The sequence below is a fragment of the Pseudophryne corroboree genome, chromosome 10 (genome assembly GCF_028390025.1).
Source record: "Pseudophryne corroboree isolate aPseCor3 chromosome 10, aPseCor3.hap2, whole genome shotgun sequence".
Lineage (NCBI taxonomy): Eukaryota > Metazoa > Chordata > Amphibia > Anura > Myobatrachidae > Pseudophryne > Pseudophryne corroboree.
In genome coordinates this window covers 168,927,368-168,945,136 of record NC_086453.1, presented here as the reverse complement: position 1 = coordinate 168,945,136, position 17,769 = coordinate 168,927,368, and the positions used below count along the sequence as shown (strand labels likewise).

The window sequence follows — 17,769 nt, the reverse complement described above, 5'->3', positions numbered from 1 at the left end:
ATTTCAAACCCCCTCTTATGGTGTAGGGTACCTGGCCTTCTCTGATGTAATCAGAGTTAGATTTGATTAAGTGATTTTATAAAAAAAAACAGCTAGGAAGCACAATTTAGCAGTGGGTTGCAGAGAAAAAGAAATATGCTGGCAGAAAAATCCAATTGAGTGATTAAACAGCTCTTCATTTTCTGGCTTTATTTTTATGCTAACAAATTTGTTCTCTGAAAAGTGTCCACAAAGCCAAGTATCTGATTAACACCTTTGTAGGGATGGTTTTTCACCTATTACTAAATTAAACGTGCTTCATTGGAAAGGCAGCAAGATGCATCCTCATTTCAATATCTACTGAAATAATACAGGTTGACACCAGGAAACATTAACGCCACTGCATCTGTGCTGCTCTCTCATGTGGAAGTCTGTTTAATGTGAAAACAAGGTGATATCTAATTAGCACACAGGTAAGGAATTAAGAAAATCTTTATTTAAGGGTGAAGATGTTTCTCACAAAATCGTTGCCCCAATGCATCATTGAAATTCAAGCTGGAAAGATGATTTTAATATATCACTTGTACATTTTGTATTGCTCTTCTGGTGACAATGTAGTTTGTTTTTGTCAATTACCATTTTAATAATAGGGTAAAGAAAATTAAGTGGATTTTTGAAAGAAAACAATACTGTCAATATACTATTAAAACAAATTAAAATGGTAAAAGTTATTGTACTTTAAGTAAAAATAAAAGAGCAAAAATATCAATCCCAGTTTTGGATTACTTTAATTAACAAAAAAAAAAAAAAATGCATATAGCAGAGGATAGTTTCAATCTGCCTACCTCTGGGTTATGGACCCAGCATGCTTCCATTGCAGTACTCTGCTGCACATGTAAGTGCAAGAGATCCTGAAGCACTCACTCATCATGGGAAAGTACCAATGTGTTTCTTCATTGGTTGATGGAAGAAACATCTTACAAAAACTCTCCAGATTATTGACTTTTTAAAGTTTTTCTAGGAAACGTTCTAGATGAATGCTTATTAGCCTTTGTCAGTATGTACTTTTGCAAAGTGTCGCTGTGGCGCAATCAGTTAGCGTGTACGGCTCTTAACCAAAAGGTTGGTGGTTCAATCCCACCCAGGGACGTAATTGACCTTGTTATCAGATTTTGGTGATCTTTAAGTAGACAAGTCAAAATTTCAAACCCCCTGTTATGGTGTAGGGTACCTGGCCTTCTCTGATGTAATCAGAGTTAGATTTGATTCAGTGATTTTATAAAAACAGCTAGGAAGCACAATTTAGCAGTGGGTTGCAGAGAAAAAGAAATATGCTGGCAAAAATATCCAATTGAGTGATTAAACAGCTCTTCATTATCTGGCTTTATTTTTATGCTAACAAATTTGTTCTCTGAAAAGTGTCCACAAAGCCAAGTCTCTGATTAACACCTTTGTAGGGATGGTTTTTCACCTATTACTAAATTAAACTTGCTTCATTGGAAAGGCAGCAAGATGCATCCTCATTTCAATGTCTACTGAATTAATACAGGTTGACACCAGGAAACATTAACGCCATTGCATCCTTGCTGCTTTCTAATGTGGAAGTCTGTTTAATGTGAAAACAAAGTGATATCTAATTAGCACACAGGTAAGGAATTAAGAAAATCTTTATTTAAAGGTGAAGATGTTTCTCACAAAATCGTTGCCCCAATGCATCATTGAAATTCAAGCTGGAAAGATGATTTTAATATATCACTTGTACATTTTGTATTGCTCTTCTGGTGACAATGTAGTTTGTTTTTGTCAATTACCATTTTAATAATCGGGTAAAGAAAATTAAGTGGATTTTTGAAAGAAAACAATACTGTCAATATACTATTAAAACAAATTAAAATGGTAAAAGTTATTGTACTTTAAGTAAAAATAAAAGAGCAAAAATATCAATCCCAGTTTTGGATTACTTTATTTAACAAAAAAAAATGCATATAGCAGAGGATAGTTTCAATCTGCCTACCTCTGGGTTAATGGCCCAGCATGCTTCCATTGCAGTACTCTGCTGCACATGTAAGTGCAAGAGATCCTGAAGCACTCACTCACTCATCATGGGAAAGTACCAATGTGTTTCTTCATTGGTTGATGGAAGAAACATCTTACAAAAACTCTCCAGATTATTGACTATTTAAAGTTTTTCTAGGAAACGTTCTAGATGAATGCTTATTAGCCTTTGTCAGTATGCACTTTTGCAAAGTGTCTCTGTGGCGCAATTGGTTAGCGTGTTTGGTTAATAACCAAAGGGTTGGTGGTTCAATCCCACCCAGGGATGTAATTGACCTTGTTATCAGATTTTGGTGATCTTTAAGTAGACAAGTCAAAATTTCAAACCCCCTCTTATGGTGTAGGGTACCTGGCCTTCTCTGATGTAATCAGAGTTAGATTTGATTAAGTGATTTTATAAAAAAAACAGCTAGGAAGCACAATTTAGCAGTGGGTTGCAGAGAAAAAGAAATATGCTGGCAGAAAAATCCAATTGAGTGATTAAACAGCTCTTCATTTTCTGGCTTTATTTTTATGCTAACAAATTTGTTCTCTGAAAAGTGTCCACAAAGCCAAGTATCTGATTAACACCTTTGTAGGGATGGTTTTTCACCTATTACTAAATTAAACGTGCTTCATTGGAAAGGCAGCAAGATGCATCCTCATTTCAATATCTACTGAAATAATACAGGTTGACACCAGGAAACATTAACGCCACTGCATCTGTGCTGCTCTCTCATGTGGAAGTCTGTTTAATGTGAAAACAAGGTGATATCTAATTAGCACACAGGTAAGGAATTAAGAAAATCTTTATTTAAGGGTGAAGATGTTTCTCACAAAATCGTTGCCCCAATGCATCATTGAAATTCAAGCTGGAAAGATGATTTTAATATATCACTTGTACATTTTGTATTGCTCTTCTGGTGACAATGTAGTTTGTTTTTGTCAATTACCATTTTAATAATAGGGTAAAGAAAATTAAGTGGATTTTTGAAAGAAAACAATACTGTCAATATACTATTAAAACAAATTAAAATGGTAAAAGTTATTGTACTTTAAGTAAAAATAAAAGAGCAAAAATATCAATCCCAGTTTTGGATTACTTTAATTAACAAAAAAAAAATGCATATAGCAGAGGATAGTTTCAATCTGCCTACCTCTGGGTTATGGACCCAGCATGCTTCCATTGCAGTACTCTGCTGCACATGTAAGTGCAAGAGATCCTGAAGCACTCACTCATCATGGGAAAGTACCAATGTGTTTCTTCATTGGTTGATGGAAGAAACATCTTACAAAAACTCTCCAGATTATTGACTTTTTAAAGTTTTTCTAGGAAACGTTCTAGATGAATGCTTATTAGCCTTTGTCAGTATGTACTTTTGCAAAGTGTCGCTGTGGCGCAATCAGTTAGCGTGTACGGCTCTTAACCAAAAGGTTGGTGGTTCAATCCCACCCAAGGACGTAATTGACCTTGTTATCAGATTTTGGTGATCTTTAAGTAGACAAGTCAAAATTTCAAACCCCCTGTTATGGTGTAGGGTACCTGGCCTTCTCTGATGTAATCAGAGTTAGATTTGATTCAGTGATTTTATAAAAACAGCTAGGAAGCACAATTTAGCAGTGGGTTGCAGAGAAAAAGAAATATGCTGGCAAAAATATCCAATTGAGTGATTAAACAGCTCTTCATTATCTGGCTTTATTTTTATGCTAACAAATTTGTTCTCTGAAAAGTGTCCACAAAGCCAAGTCTCTGATTAACACCTTTGTAGGGATGGTTTTTCACCTATTACTAAATTAAACTTGCTTCATTGGAAAGGCAGCAAGATGCATCCTCATTTCAATGTCTACTGAATTAATACAGGTTGACACCAGGAAACATTAACGCCACTGCATCCTTGCTGCTTTCTAATGTGGAAGTCTGTTTAATGTGAAAACAAAGTGATATCTAATTAGCACACAGGTAAGGAATTAAGAAAATCTTTATTTAAAGGTGAAGATGTTTCTCACAAAATCGTTGCCCCAATGCATCATTGAAATTCAAGCTGGAAAGATGATTTTAATATATCACTTGTACATTTTGTATTGCTCTTCTGGTGACAATGTAGTTTGTTTTTGTCAATTACCATTTTAATAATCGGGTAAAGAAAATTAAGTGGATTTTTGAAAGAAAACAATACTGTCAATATACTATTAAAACAAATTAAAATGGTAAAAGTTATTGTACTTTAAGTAAAAATAAAAGAGCAAAAATATCAATCCCAGTTTTGGATTACTTTAATTAACAAAAAAAAAAATGCATATAGCAGAGGATAGTTTCAATCTGCCTACCTCTGGGTTAATGGCCCAGCATGCTTCCATTGCAGTACTCTAATGCACATGTAAGTGCAAGAGATCCTGAAGCACTCACTCACTCACTCATCATGGGAAAGTACCAATGTGTTTCTTCATTGGTTGATGGAAGAAACATCTTACAAAAACTCTCCAGATTATTGACTATTTAAAGTTTTTCTAGGAAACGTTCTAGATGAATGCTTATTAGCCTTTGTCAGTATGCACTTTTGCAAAGTGTCTCTGTGGCGCAATTGGTTAGCGTGTTTGGTTAATAACCAAAGGGTTGGTGGTTCAATCCCACCCAGGGATGTAATTGACCTGGTTATCAGATTTTGGTGATCTTTAAGTAGACAAGTCAAAATTTCAAACTCCCTCTTATGGTGTAGGGTACCTGGCCTTCTCTGATGTAATCAGAGTTAGATTTGATTAAGTGATTTTATAAAAAAAAACAGCTAGGAAGCACAATTTAGCAGTGGGTTGCAGAGAAAAAGAAATATGCTGGCAGAAAAATCCAATTGAGTGATTAAACAGCTCTTCATTTTCTGGCTTTATTTTTATGCTAACAAATTTGTTCTCTGAAAAGTGTCCACAAAGCCAAGTATCTGATTAACACCTTTGTAGGGATGGTTTTTCACCTATTACTAAATTAAACGTGCTTCATTGGAAAGGCAGCAAGATGCATCCTCATTTCAATATCTACTGAAATAATACAGGTTGACACCAGGAAACATTAACGCCACTGCATCTGTGCTGCTCTCTCATGTGGAAGTCTGTTTAATGTGAAAACAAGGTGATATCTAATTAGCACACAGGTAAGGAATTAAGAAAATCTTTATTTAAGGGTGAAGATGTTTCTCACAAAATCGTTGCCCCAATGCATCATTGAAATTCAAGCTGGAAAGATGATTTTAATATATCACTTGTACATTTTGTATTGCTCTTCTGGTGACAATGTAGTTTGTTTTTGTCAATTACCATTTTAATAATAGGGTAAAGAAAATTAAGTGGATTTTTGAAAGAAAACAATACTGTCAATATACTATTAAAACAAATTAAAATGGTAAAAGTTATTGTACTTTAAGTAAAAATAAAAGAGCAAAAATATCAATCCCAGTTTTGGATTACTTTAATTAACAAAAAAAAAAATGCATATAGCAGAGGATAGTTTCAATCTGCCTACCTCTGGGTTATGGACCCAGCATGCTTCCATTGCAGTACTCTGCTGCACATGTAAGTGCAAGAGATCCTGAAGCACTCACTCATCATGGGAAAGTACCAATGTGTTTCTTCATTGGTTGATGGAAGAAACATCTTACAAAAACTCTCCAGATTATTGACTTTTTAAAGTTTTTCTAGGAAACGTTCTAGATGAATGCTTATTAGCCTTTGTCAGTATGTACTTTTGCAAAGTGTCGCTGTGGCGCAATCAGTTAGCGTGTACGGCTCTTAACCAAAAGGTTGGTGGTTCAATCCCACCCAGGGACGTAATTGACCTTGTTATCAGATTTTGGTGATCTTTAAGTAGACAAGTCAAAATTTCAAACCCCCTGTTATGGTGTAGGGTACCTGGCCTTCTCTGATGTAATCAGAGTTAGATTTGATTCAGTGATTTTATAAAAACAGCTAGGAAGCACAATTTAGCAGTGGGTTGCAGAGAAAAAGAAATATGCTGGCAAAAATATCCAATTGAGTGATTAAACAGCTCTTCATTATCTGGCTTTATTTTTATGCTAACAAATTTGTTCTCTGAAAAGTGTCCACAAAGCCAAGTCTCTGATTAACACCTTTGTAGGGATGGTTTTTCACCTATTACTAAATTAAACTTGCTTCATTGGAAAGGCAGCAAGATGCATCCTCATTTCAATGTCTACTGAATTAATACAGGTTGACACCAGGAAACATTAACGCCATTGCATCCTTGCTGCTTTCTAATGTGGAAGTCTGTTTAATGTGAAAACAAAGTGATATCTAATTAGCACACAGGTAAGGAATTAAGAAAATCTTTATTTAAAGGTGAAGATGTTTCTCACAAAATCGTTGCCCCAATGCATCATTGAAATTCAAGCTGGAAAGATGATTTTAATATATCACTTGTACATTTTGTATTGCTCTTCTGGTGACAATGTAGTTTGTTTTTGTCAATTACCATTTTAATAATCGGGTAAAGAAAATTAAGTGGATTTTTGAAAGAAAACAATACTGTCAATATACTATTAAAACAAATTAAAATGGTAAAAGTTATTGTACTTTAAGTAAAAATAAAAGAGCAAAAATATCAATCCCAGTTTTGGATTACTTTAATTAACAAAAAAAAATGCATATAGCAGAGGATAGTTTCAATCTGCCTACCTCTGGGTTAATGGCCCAGCATGCTTCCATTGCAGTACTCTGCTGCACATGTAAGTGCAAGAGATCCTGAAGCACTCACTCACTCATCATGGGAAAGTACCAATGTGTTTCTTCATTGGTTGATGGAAGAAACATCTTACAAAAACTCTCCAGATTATTGACTATTTAAAGTTTTTCTAGGAAACGTTCTAGATGAATGCTTATTAGCCTTTGTCAGTATGCACTTTTGCAAAGTGTCTCTGTGGCGCAATTGGTTAGCGTGTTTGGTTAATAACCAAAGGGTTGGTGGTTCAATCCCACCCAGGGATGTAATTGACCTTGTTATCAGATTTTGGTGATCTTTAAGTAGACAAGTCAAAATTTCAAACCCCCTCTTATGGTGTAGGGTACCTGGCCTTCTCTGATGTAATCAGAGTTAGATTTGATTAAGTGATTTTATAAAAAAAACAGCTAGGAAGCACAATTTAGCAGTGGGTTGCAGAGAAAAAGAAATATGCTGGCAGAAAAATCCAATTGAGTGATTAAACAGCTCTTCATTTTCTGGCTTTATTTTTATGCTAACAAATTTGTTCTCTGAAAAGTGTCCACAAAGCCAAGTATCTGATTAACACCTTTGTAGGGATGGTTTTTCACCTATTACTAAATTAAACGTGCTTCATTGGAAAGGCAGCAAGATGCATCCTCATTTCAATATCTACTGAAATAATACAGGTTGACACCAGGAAACATTAACGCCACTGCATCTGTGCTGCTCTCTCATGTGGAAGTCTGTTTAATGTGAAAACAAGGTGATATCTAATTAGCACACAGGTAAGGAATTAAGAAAATCTTTATTTAAGGGTGAAGATGTTTCTCACAAAATCGTCGCCCCAATGCATCATTGAAATTCAAGCTGGAAAGATGATTTTAATATATCACTTGTACATTTTGTATTGCTCTTCTGGTGACAATGTAGTTTGTTTTTGTCAATTACCATTTTAATAATAGGGTAAAGAAAATTAAGTGGATTTTTGAAAGAAAACAATACTGTCAATATACTATTAAAACAAATTAAAATGGTAAAAGTTATTGTACTTTAAGTAAAAATAAAAGAGCAAAAATATCAATCCCAGTTTTGGATTACTTTAATTAACAAAAAAAAAAAATGCATATAGCAGAGGATAGTTTCAATCTGCCTACCTCTGGGTTATGGACCCAGCATGCTTCCATTGCAGTACTCTGCTGCACATGTAAGTGCAAGAGATCCTGAAGCACTCACTCATCATGGGAAAGTACCAATGTGTTTCTTCATTGGTTGATGGAAGAAACATCTTACAAAAACTCTCCAGATTATTGACTTTTTAAAGTTTTTCTAGGAAACGTTCTAGATGAATGCTTATTAGCCTTTGTCAGTATGTACTTTTGCAAAGTGTCGCTGTGGCGCAATCAGTTAGCGTGTACGGCTCTTAACCAAAAGGTTGGTGGTTCAATCCCACCCAAGGACGTAATTGACCTTGTTATCAGATTTTGGTGATCTTTAAGTAGACAAGTCAAAATTTCAAACCCCCTGTTATGGTGTAGGGTACCTGGCCTTCTCTGATGTAATCAGAGTTAGATTTGATTCAGTGATTTTATAAAAACAGCTAGGAAGCACAATTTAGCAGTGGGTTGCAGAGAAAAAGAAATATGCTGGCAAAAATATCCAATTGAGTGATTAAACAGCTCTTCATTATCTGGCTTTATTTTTATGCTAACAAATTTGTTCTCTGAAAAGTGTCCACAAAGCCAAGTCTCTGATTAACACCTTTGTAGGGATGGTTTTTCACCTATTACTAAATTAAACTTGCTTCATTGGAAAGGCAGCAAGATGCATCCTCATTTCAATGTCTACTGAATTAATACAGGTTGACACCAGGAAACATTAACGCCACTGCATCCTTGCTGCTTTCTAATGTGGAAGTCTGTTTAATGTGAAAACAAAGTGATATCTAATTAGCACACAGGTAAGGAATTAAGAAAATCTTTATTTAAAGGTGAAGATGTTTCTCACAAAATCGTTGCCCCAATGCATCATTGAAATTCAAGCTGGAAAGATGATTTTAATATATCACTTGTACATTTTGTATTGCTCTTCTGGTGACAATGTAGTTTGTTTTTGTCAATTACCATTTTAATAATCGGGTAAAGAAAATTAAGTGGATTTTTGAAATAAAACAATACTGTCAATATACTATTAAAACAAATTAAAATGGTAAAAGTTATTGTACTTTAAGTAAAAATAAAAGAGCAAAAATATCAATCCCAGTTTTGGATTACTTTAATTAACAAAAAAAAAAATGCATATAGCAGAGGATAGTTTCAATCTGCCTACCTCTGGGTTAATGGCCCAGCATGCTTCCATTGCAGTACTCTAATGCACATGTAAGTGCAAGAGATCCTGAAGCACTCACTCACTCATCATGGGAAAGTACCAATGTGTTTCTTCATTGGTTGATGGAAGAAACATCTTACAAAAACTCTCCAGATTATTGACTATTTAAAGTTTTTCTAGGAAACGTTCTAGATGAATGCTTATTAGCCTTTGTCAGTATGCACTTTTGCAAAGTGTCTCTGTGGCGCAATTGGTTAGCGTGTTTGGTTAATAACCAAAGGGTTGGTGGTTCAATCCCACCCAGGGATGTAATTGACCTGGTTATCAGATTTTGGTGATCTTTAAGTAGACAAGTCAAAATTTCAAACTCCCTCTTATGGTGTAGGGTACCTGGCCTTCTCTGATGTAATCAGAGTTAGATTTGATTAAGTGATTTTATAAAAAAAAACAGCTAGGAAGCACAATTTAGCAGTGGGTTGCAGAGAAAAAGAAATATGCTGGCAGAAAAATCCAATTGAGTGATTAAACAGCTCTTCATTTTCTGGCTTTATTTTTATGCTAACAAATTTGTTCTCTGAAAAGTGTCCACAAAGCCAAGTATCTGATTAACACCTTTGTAGGGATGGTTTTTCACCTATTACTAAATTAAACGTGCTTCATTGGAAAGGCAGCAAGATGCATCCTCATTTCAATATCTACTGAAATAATACAGGTTGACACCAGGAAACATTAACGCCACTGCATCTGTGCTGCTCTCTCATGTGGAAGTCTGTTTAATGTGAAAACAAGGTGATATCTAATTAGCACACAGGTAAGGAATTAAGAAAATCTTTATTTAAGGGTGAAGATGTTTCTCACAAAATCGTTGCCCCAATGCATCATTGAAATTCAAGCTGGAAAGATGATTTTAATATATCACTTGTACATTTTGTATTGCTCTTCTGGTGACAATGTAGTTTGTTTTTGTCAATTACCATTTTAATAATAGGGTAAAGAAAATTAAGTGGATTTTTGAAAGAAAACAATACTGTCAATATACTATTAAAACAAATTAAAATGGTAAAAGTTATTGTACTTTAAGTAAAAATAAAAGAGCAAAAATATCAATCCCAGTTTTGGATTACTTTAATTAACAAAAAAAAAAATGCATATAGCAGAGGATAGTTTCAATCTGCCTACCTCTGGGTTATGGACCCAGCATGCTTCCATTGCAGTACTCTGCTGCACATGTAAGTGCAAGAGATCCTGAAGCACTCACTCATCATGGGAAAGTACCAATGTGTTTCTTCATTGGTTGATGGAAGAAACATCTTACAAAAACTCTCCAGATTATTGACTTTTTAAAGTTTTTCTAGGAAACGTTCTAGATGAATGCTTATTAGCCTTTGTCAGTATGTACTTTTGCAAAGTGTCGCTGTGGCGCAATCAGTTAGCGTGTACGGCTCTTAACCAAAAGGTTGGTGGTTCAATCCCACCCAGGGACGTAATTGACCTTGTTATCAGATTTTGGTGATCTTTAAGTAGACAAGTCAAAATTTCAAACCCCCTGTTATGGTGTAGGGTACCTGGCCTTCTCTGATGTACTCAGAGTTAGATTTGATTCAGTGATTTTATAAAAACAGCTAGGAAGCACAATTTAGCAGTGGGTTGCAGAGAAAAAGAAATATGCTGGCAAAAATATCCAATTGAGTGATTAAACAGCTCTTCATTATCTGGCTTTATTTTTATGCTAACAAATTTGTTCTCTGAAAAGTGTCCACAAAGCCAAGTCTCTGATTAACACCTTTGTAGGGATGGTTTTTCACCTATTACTAAATTAAACTTGCTTCATTGGAAAGGCAGCAAGATGCATCCTCATTTCAATGTCTACTGAATTAATACAGGTTGACACCAGGAAACATTAACGCCACTGCATCCTTGCTGCTTTCTAATGTGGAAGTCTGTTTAATGTGAAAACAAAGTGATATCTAATTAGCACACAGGTAAGGAATTAAGAAAATCTTTATTTAAAGGTGAAGATGTTTCTCACAAAATCGTTGCCCCAATGCATCATTGAAATTCAAGCTGGAAAGATAATTTTAATATATCACTTGTACATTTTGTATTGCTCTTCTGGTGACAATGTAGTTTGTTTTTGTCAATTACCATTTTAATAATCGGGTAAAGAAAATTAAGTGGATTTTTGAAAGAAAACAATACTGTCAATATACTATTAAAACAAATTAAAATGGTAAAAGTTATTGTTCTTTAAGTAAAAATAAAAGAGCAAAAATATCAATCCCAGTTTTGGATTACTTTAATTAACAAAAAAAAAAATGCATATAGCAGAGGATAGTTTCAATCTGCCTACCTCTGGGTTAATGGCCCAGCATGCTTCCATTGCAGTACTCTGCTGCACATGTAAGTGCAAGAGATCCTGAAGCACTCACTCACTCATCATGGGAAAGTACCAATGTGTTTCTTCATTGGTTGATGGAAGAAACATCTTACAAAAACTCTCCAGATTATTGACTATTTAAAGTTTTTCTAGGAAACGTTCTAGATGAATGCTTATTAGCCTTTGTCAGTATGCACTTTTGCAAAGTGTCTCTGTGGCGCAATTGGTTAGCGTGTTTGGTTAATAACCAAAGGGTTGGTGGTTCAATCCCACCCAGGGATGTAATTGACCTGGTTATCAGATTTTGGTGATCTTTAAGTAGACAAGTCAAAATTTCAAACCCCCTCTTATGGTGTAGGGTACCTGGCCTTCTCTGATGTAATCAGAGTTAGATTTGATTAAGTGATTTTATAAAAAAAAACAGCTAGGAAGCACAATTTAGCAGTGGGTTGTAGAGAAAAAGAAATATGCTGGCAGAAAAATCCAATTGAGTGATTAAACAGCTCTTCATTTTCTGGCTTTATTTTTATGCTAACAAATTTGTTCTCTGAAAAGTGTCCACAAAGCCAAGTATCTGATTAACACCTTTGTAGGGATGGTTTTTCACCTATTACTAAATTAAACGTGCTTCATTGGAAAGGCAGCAAGATGCATCCTCATTTCAATATCTACTGAAATAATACAGGTTGACACCAGGAAACATTAACGCCACTGCATCTGTGCTGCTCTCTCATGTGGAAGTCTGTTTAATGTGAAAACAAGGTGATATCTAATTAGCACACAGGTAAGGAATTAAGAAAATCTTTATTTAAGGGTGAAGATGTTTCTCACAAAATCGTTGCCCCAATGCATCATTGAAATTCAAGCTGGAAAGATGATTTTAATATATCACTTGTACATTTTGTATTGCTCTTCTGGTGACAATGTAGTTTGTTTTTGTCAATTACCATTTTAATAATAGGGTAAAGAAAATTAAGTGGATTTTTGAAAGAAAACAATACTGTCAATATACTATTAAAACAAATTAAAATGGTAAAAGTTATTGTACTTTAAGTAAAAATAAAAGAGCAAAAATATCAATCCCAGTTTTGGATTACTTAAATTAAAAAAAAAATGCATATAGCAGAGGATAGTTTCAATCTGCCTACCTCTGGGTTATGGACCCAGCATGCTTCCATTGCAGTACTCTGCTGCACATGTAAGTGCAAGAGATCCTGAAGCACTCACTCATCATGGGAAAGTACCAATGTGTTTCTTCATTGGTTGATGGAAGAAACATCTTACAAAAACTCTCCAGATTATTGACTTTTTAAAGTTTTTCTAGGAAACGTTCTAGATGAATGCTTATTAGCCTTTGTCAGTATGTACTTTTGCAAAGTGTCGCTGTGGTGCAATCAGTTAGCGTGTACGGCTCTTAACCAAAAGGTTGGTGGTTCAATCCCACCCAGGGACGTAATTGACCTTGTTATCAGATTTTGGTGATCTTTAAGTAGACAAGTCAAAATTTCAAACCCCCTGTTATGGTGTAGGGTACCTGGCCTTCTCTGATGTAATCAGAGTTAGATTTGATTCAGTGATTTTATAAAAACAGCTAGGAAGCACAATTTAGCAGTGGGTTGCAGAGAAAAAGAAATATGCTGGCAAAAATATCCAATTGAGTGATTAAACAGCTCTTCATTATCTGGCTTTATTTTTATGCTAACAAATTTGTTCTCTGAAAAGTGTCCACAAAGCCAAGTCTCTGATTAACACCTTTGTAGGGATGGTTTTTCACCTATTACTAAATTAAACTTGCTTCATTGGAAAGGCAGCAAGATGCATCCTCATTTCAATGTCTACTGAATTAATACAGGTTGACACCAGGAAACATTAACGCCACTGCATCCTTGCTGCTTTCTAATGTGGAAGTCTGTTTAATGTGAAAACAAAGTGATATCTAATTAGCACACAGGTAAGGAATTAAGAAAATCTTTATTTAAAGGTGAAGATGTTTCTCACAAAATCGTTGCCCCAATGCATCATTGAAATTCAAGCTGGAAAGATGATTTTAATATATCACTTGTACATTTTGTATTGCTCTTCTGGTGACAATGTAGTTTGTTTTTGTCAATTACCATTTTAATAATCGGGTAAAGAAAATTAAGTGGATTTTTGAAAGAAAACAATACTGTCAATATACTATTAAAACAAATTAAAATGGTAAAAGTTATTGTACTTTAAGTAAAAATAAAAGAGCAAAAATATCAATCCCAGTTTTGGATTACTTTAATTAACAAAAAAAAAAATGCATATAGCAGAGGATAGTTTCAATCTGCCTACCTCTGGGTTAATGGCCCAGCATGCTTCCATTGCAGTACTCTGCTGCACATGTAAGTGCAAGAGATCCTGAAGCACTCACTCACTCATCATGGGAAAGTACCAATGTGTTTCTTCATTGGTTGATGGAAGAAACATCTTACAAAAACTCTCCAGATTATTGACTATTTAAAGTTTTTCTAGGAAACGTTCTAGATGAATGCTTATTAGCCTTTGTCAGTATGCACTTTTGCAAAGTGTCTCTGTGGCGCAATTGGTTAGCGTGTTTGGTTAATAACCAAAGGGTTGGTGGTTCAATCCCACCCAGGGATGTAATTGACCTGGTTATCAGATTTTGGTGATCTTTAAGTAGACAAGTCAAAATTTCAAACCCCCTCTTATGGTGTAGGGTACCTGGCCTTCTCTGATGTAATCAGAGTTAGATTTGATTAAGTGATTTTATAAAATAAAACAGCTAGGAAGCACAATTTAGCAGTGGGTTGCAGAGAAAAAGAAATATGCTGGCAGAAAAATCCAATTGAGTGATTAAACAGCTCTTCATTTTCTGGCTTTATTTTTATGCTAACAAATTTGTTCTCTGAAAAGTGTCCACAAAGCCAAGTATCTGATTAACACCTTTGTAGGGATGGTTTTTCACCTATTACTAAATTAAACGTGCTTCATTGGAAAGGCAGCAAGATGCATCCTCATTTCAATATCTACTGAAATAATACAGGTTGACACCAGGAAACATTAACGCCACTGCATCTGTGCTGCTCTCTCATGTGGAAGTCTGTTTAATGTGAAAACAAGGTGATATCTAATTAGCACACAGGTAAGGAATTAAGAAAATCTTTATTTAAGGGTGAAGATGTTTCTCACAAAATCGTTGCCCCAATGCATCATTGAAATTCAAGCTGGAAAGATGATTTTAATATATCACTTGTACATTTTGTATTGCTCTTCTGGTGACAATGTAGTTTGTTTTTGTCAATTACCATTTTAATAATAGGGTAAAGAAAATTAAGTGGATTTTTGAAAGAAAACAATACTGTCAATATACTATTAAAACAAATTAAAATGGTAAAAGTTATTGTACTTTAAGTAAAAATAAAAGAGCAAAAATATCAATCCCAGTTTTGGATTACTTTAATTAACAAAAAAAAAAAATGCATATAGCAGAGGATAGTTTCAATCTGCCTACCTCTGGGTTATGGACCCAGCATGCTTCCATTGCAGTAGTCTGCTGCACATGTAAGTGCAAGAGATCCTGAAGCACTCACTCATCATGGGAAAGTACCAATGTGTTTCTTCATTGGTTGATGGAAGAAACATCTTACAAAAACTCTCCAGATTATTGACTTTTTAAAGTTTTTCTAGGAAACGTTCTAGATGAATGCTTATTAGCCTTTGTCAGTATGTACTTTTGCAAAGTGTCGCTGTGGCGCAATCAGTTAGTGTGTACGGCTATTAACCAAAAGCTTGGTGGTTCAATCCCACCCAGGGACGTAATTGACCTTGTTATCAGATTTTGGTGATCTTTAACTAGACAAGTCAAAATTTCAAACCCCCTGTTATGGTGTAGGGTACCTGGCCTTCTCTGATGTAATCAGAGTTAGATTTGATTCAGTGATTTTATAAAAACAGCTAGGAAGCACAATTTAGCAGTGGGTTGCAGAGAAAAAGAAATATGCTGGCAAAAATATCCAATTGAGTGATTAAACAGCTCTTCATTATCTGGCTTTATTTTTATGCTAACAAATTTGTTCTCTGAAAAGTGTCCACAAAGCCAAGTCTCTGATTAACACCTTTGTAGGGATGGTTTTTCACCTATTACTAAATTAAACTTGCTTCATTGGAAAGGCAGCAAGATGCATCCTCATTTCAATGTCTACTGAATTAATACAGGTTGACACCAGGAAACATTAACGCCACTGCATCCTTGCTGCTTTCTAATGTGGAAGTCTGTTTAATGTGAAAACAAAGTGATATCTAATTAGCACACAGGTAAGGAATTAAGAAAATCTTTATTTAAAGGTGAAGATGTTTCTCACAAAATCGTTGCCCCAATGCATCATTGAAATTCAAGCTGGAAAGATGATTTTAATATATCACTTGTACATTTTGTATTGCTCTTCTGGTGACAATGTAGTTTGTTTTTGTCAATTACCATTTTAATAATCGGGTAAAGAAAATTAAGTGGATTTTTGAAAGAAAACAATACTGTCAATATACTATTAAAACAAATTAAAATGGTAAAAGTTATTGTACTTTAAGTAAAAATAAAAGAGCAAAAATATCAATCTCAGTTTTGGATTACTTTATTTAACAAAAAAAAAATGCATATAGCAGAGGATAGTTTCAATCTGCCTACCTCTGGGTTAATGGCCCAGCATGCTTCCATTGCAGTACTCTGCTGCACATGTAAGTGCAAGAGATCCTGAAGCACTCACTCACTCATCATGGGAAAGTACCAATGTGTTTCTTCATTGGTTTATGGAAGAAACATCTTACAAAAACTCTCCAGATTATTGACTATTTAAAGTTTTTCTAGGAAACGTTCTAGATGAATGCTTATTAGCCTTTGTCAGTATGCACTTTTGCAAAGTGTCTCTGTGGCGCAATTGGTTAGCGTGTTTGGTTAATAACCAAAGGGTTGGTGGTTCAATCCCACCCAGGGATGTAATTGACCTGGTTATCAGATTTTGGTGATCTTTAAGTAGACAAGTCAAAATTTCAAACCCCCTCTTATGGTGTAGGGTACCTGGCCTTCTCTGATGTAATCAGAGTTAGATTTGATTAAGTGATTTTATAAAAAAAACAGCTAGGAAGCACAATTTAGCAGTGGGTTGCAGAGAAAAAGAAATATGCTGGCAGAAAAATCCAATTGAGTGATTAAACAGCTCTTCATTTTCTGGCTTTATTTTTATGCTAACAAATTTGTTCTCTGAAAAGTGTCCACAAAGCCAAGTATCTGATTAACACCTTTGTAGGGATGGTTTTTCACCTATTACTAAATTAAACGTGCTTCATTGGAAAGGCAGCAAGATGCATCCTCATTTCAATATCTACTGAAATAATACAGGTTGACACCAGGAAACATTAACGCCACTGCATCTGTGCTGCTCTCTCATGTGGAAGTCTGTTTAATGTGAAAACAAGGTGATATCTAATTAGCACACAGGTAAGGAATTAAGAAAATCTTTATTTAAGGGTGAAGATGTTTCTCACAAAATCGTTGCCCCAATGCATCATTGAAATTCAAGCTGGAAAGATGATTTTAATATATCACTTGTACATTTTGTATTGCTCTTCTGGTGACAATGTAGTTTGTTTTTGTCAATTACCATTTTAATAATAGGGTAAAGAAAATTAAGTGGATTTTTGAAAGAAAACAATACTGTCAATATACTATTAAAACAAATTAAAATGGTAAAAGTTATTGTACTTTAAGTAAAAATAAAAGTGCAAAAATATCAATCCCAGTTTTGGATTACTTAAATTAAAAAAAAAAAATGCATATAGTAGAGGATAGTTTCAATCTGCCTACCTCTGGGTTATGGACCCAGCATGCTTCCATTGCAGTACTCTGCTGCACATGTAAGTGCAAGAGATCCTGAAGCACTCACTCATCATGGGAAAGTACCAATGTGTTTCTTCATTGGTTGATGGAAGAAACATCTTACAAAAACTCTCCAGATTATTGACTTTTTAAAGTTTTTCTAGGAAACGTTCTAGATGAATGCTTATTAGCCATTGTCAGTATGTACTTTTGCAAAGTGTCGCTGTGGCGCAATCAGTTAGCGTGTACGGCTATTAACCAAAAGGTTGGTGGTTCAATCCCACCCAGGGACGTAATTGACCTTGTTATCAGAATCTGGTGATCTTTAAGTAGACAAGTCAAAATTTCAAACCCCCTGTTATGTTGTAGGGTACCTGGCCTTCTCTGATGTAATCAGAGTTAGATTTGATTCAGTGATTTTATAAAAACAGCTAGGAAGCACAATTTAGCAGTGGGTTGCAGAGAAAAAGAGATATGTTGGCAAAAATATCC

The 17,769-nt window shown here is 34.8% G+C and overlaps 7 non-coding genes across 7 annotated transcripts; all 7 read left to right on the top strand.

Annotated features, from left to right (window-relative positions):
• Window positions 1-2,228: 2,228 nt before the first annotated feature.
• TRNAI-AAU (transfer RNA isoleucine (anticodon AAU)) lies at window positions 2,229-2,302 on the top strand. The gene has a single exon. It is a non-coding gene; the product is annotated as a tRNA-Ile (tRNA).
• A 2,278-nt stretch (window positions 2,303-4,580) lies between these two features.
• TRNAI-AAU (transfer RNA isoleucine (anticodon AAU)) lies at window positions 4,581-4,654 on the top strand. Its single transcript has one exon. It is a non-coding gene; the product is annotated as a tRNA-Ile (tRNA).
• A 2,274-nt stretch (window positions 4,655-6,928) lies between these two features.
• On the top strand, window positions 6,929-7,002 carry TRNAI-AAU (transfer RNA isoleucine (anticodon AAU)). Its single transcript has one exon. It is a non-coding gene; the product is annotated as a tRNA-Ile (tRNA).
• A 2,276-nt stretch (window positions 7,003-9,278) lies between these two features.
• Window positions 9,279-9,352, top strand: TRNAI-AAU (transfer RNA isoleucine (anticodon AAU)). The gene has a single exon. It is a non-coding gene; the product is annotated as a tRNA-Ile (tRNA).
• A 2,276-nt stretch (window positions 9,353-11,628) lies between these two features.
• Window positions 11,629-11,702, top strand: TRNAI-AAU (transfer RNA isoleucine (anticodon AAU)). Its single transcript has one exon. It is a non-coding gene; the product is annotated as a tRNA-Ile (tRNA).
• Window positions 11,703-13,974: 2,272 nt separating this feature from the next.
• TRNAI-AAU (transfer RNA isoleucine (anticodon AAU)) lies at window positions 13,975-14,048 on the top strand. Its single transcript has one exon. It is a non-coding gene; the product is annotated as a tRNA-Ile (tRNA).
• Window positions 14,049-16,324: 2,276 nt separating this feature from the next.
• TRNAI-AAU (transfer RNA isoleucine (anticodon AAU)) lies at window positions 16,325-16,398 on the top strand. The gene has a single exon. It is a non-coding gene; the product is annotated as a tRNA-Ile (tRNA).
• The last annotated feature ends 1,371 nt before the right edge of the window (window positions 16,399-17,769 follow it).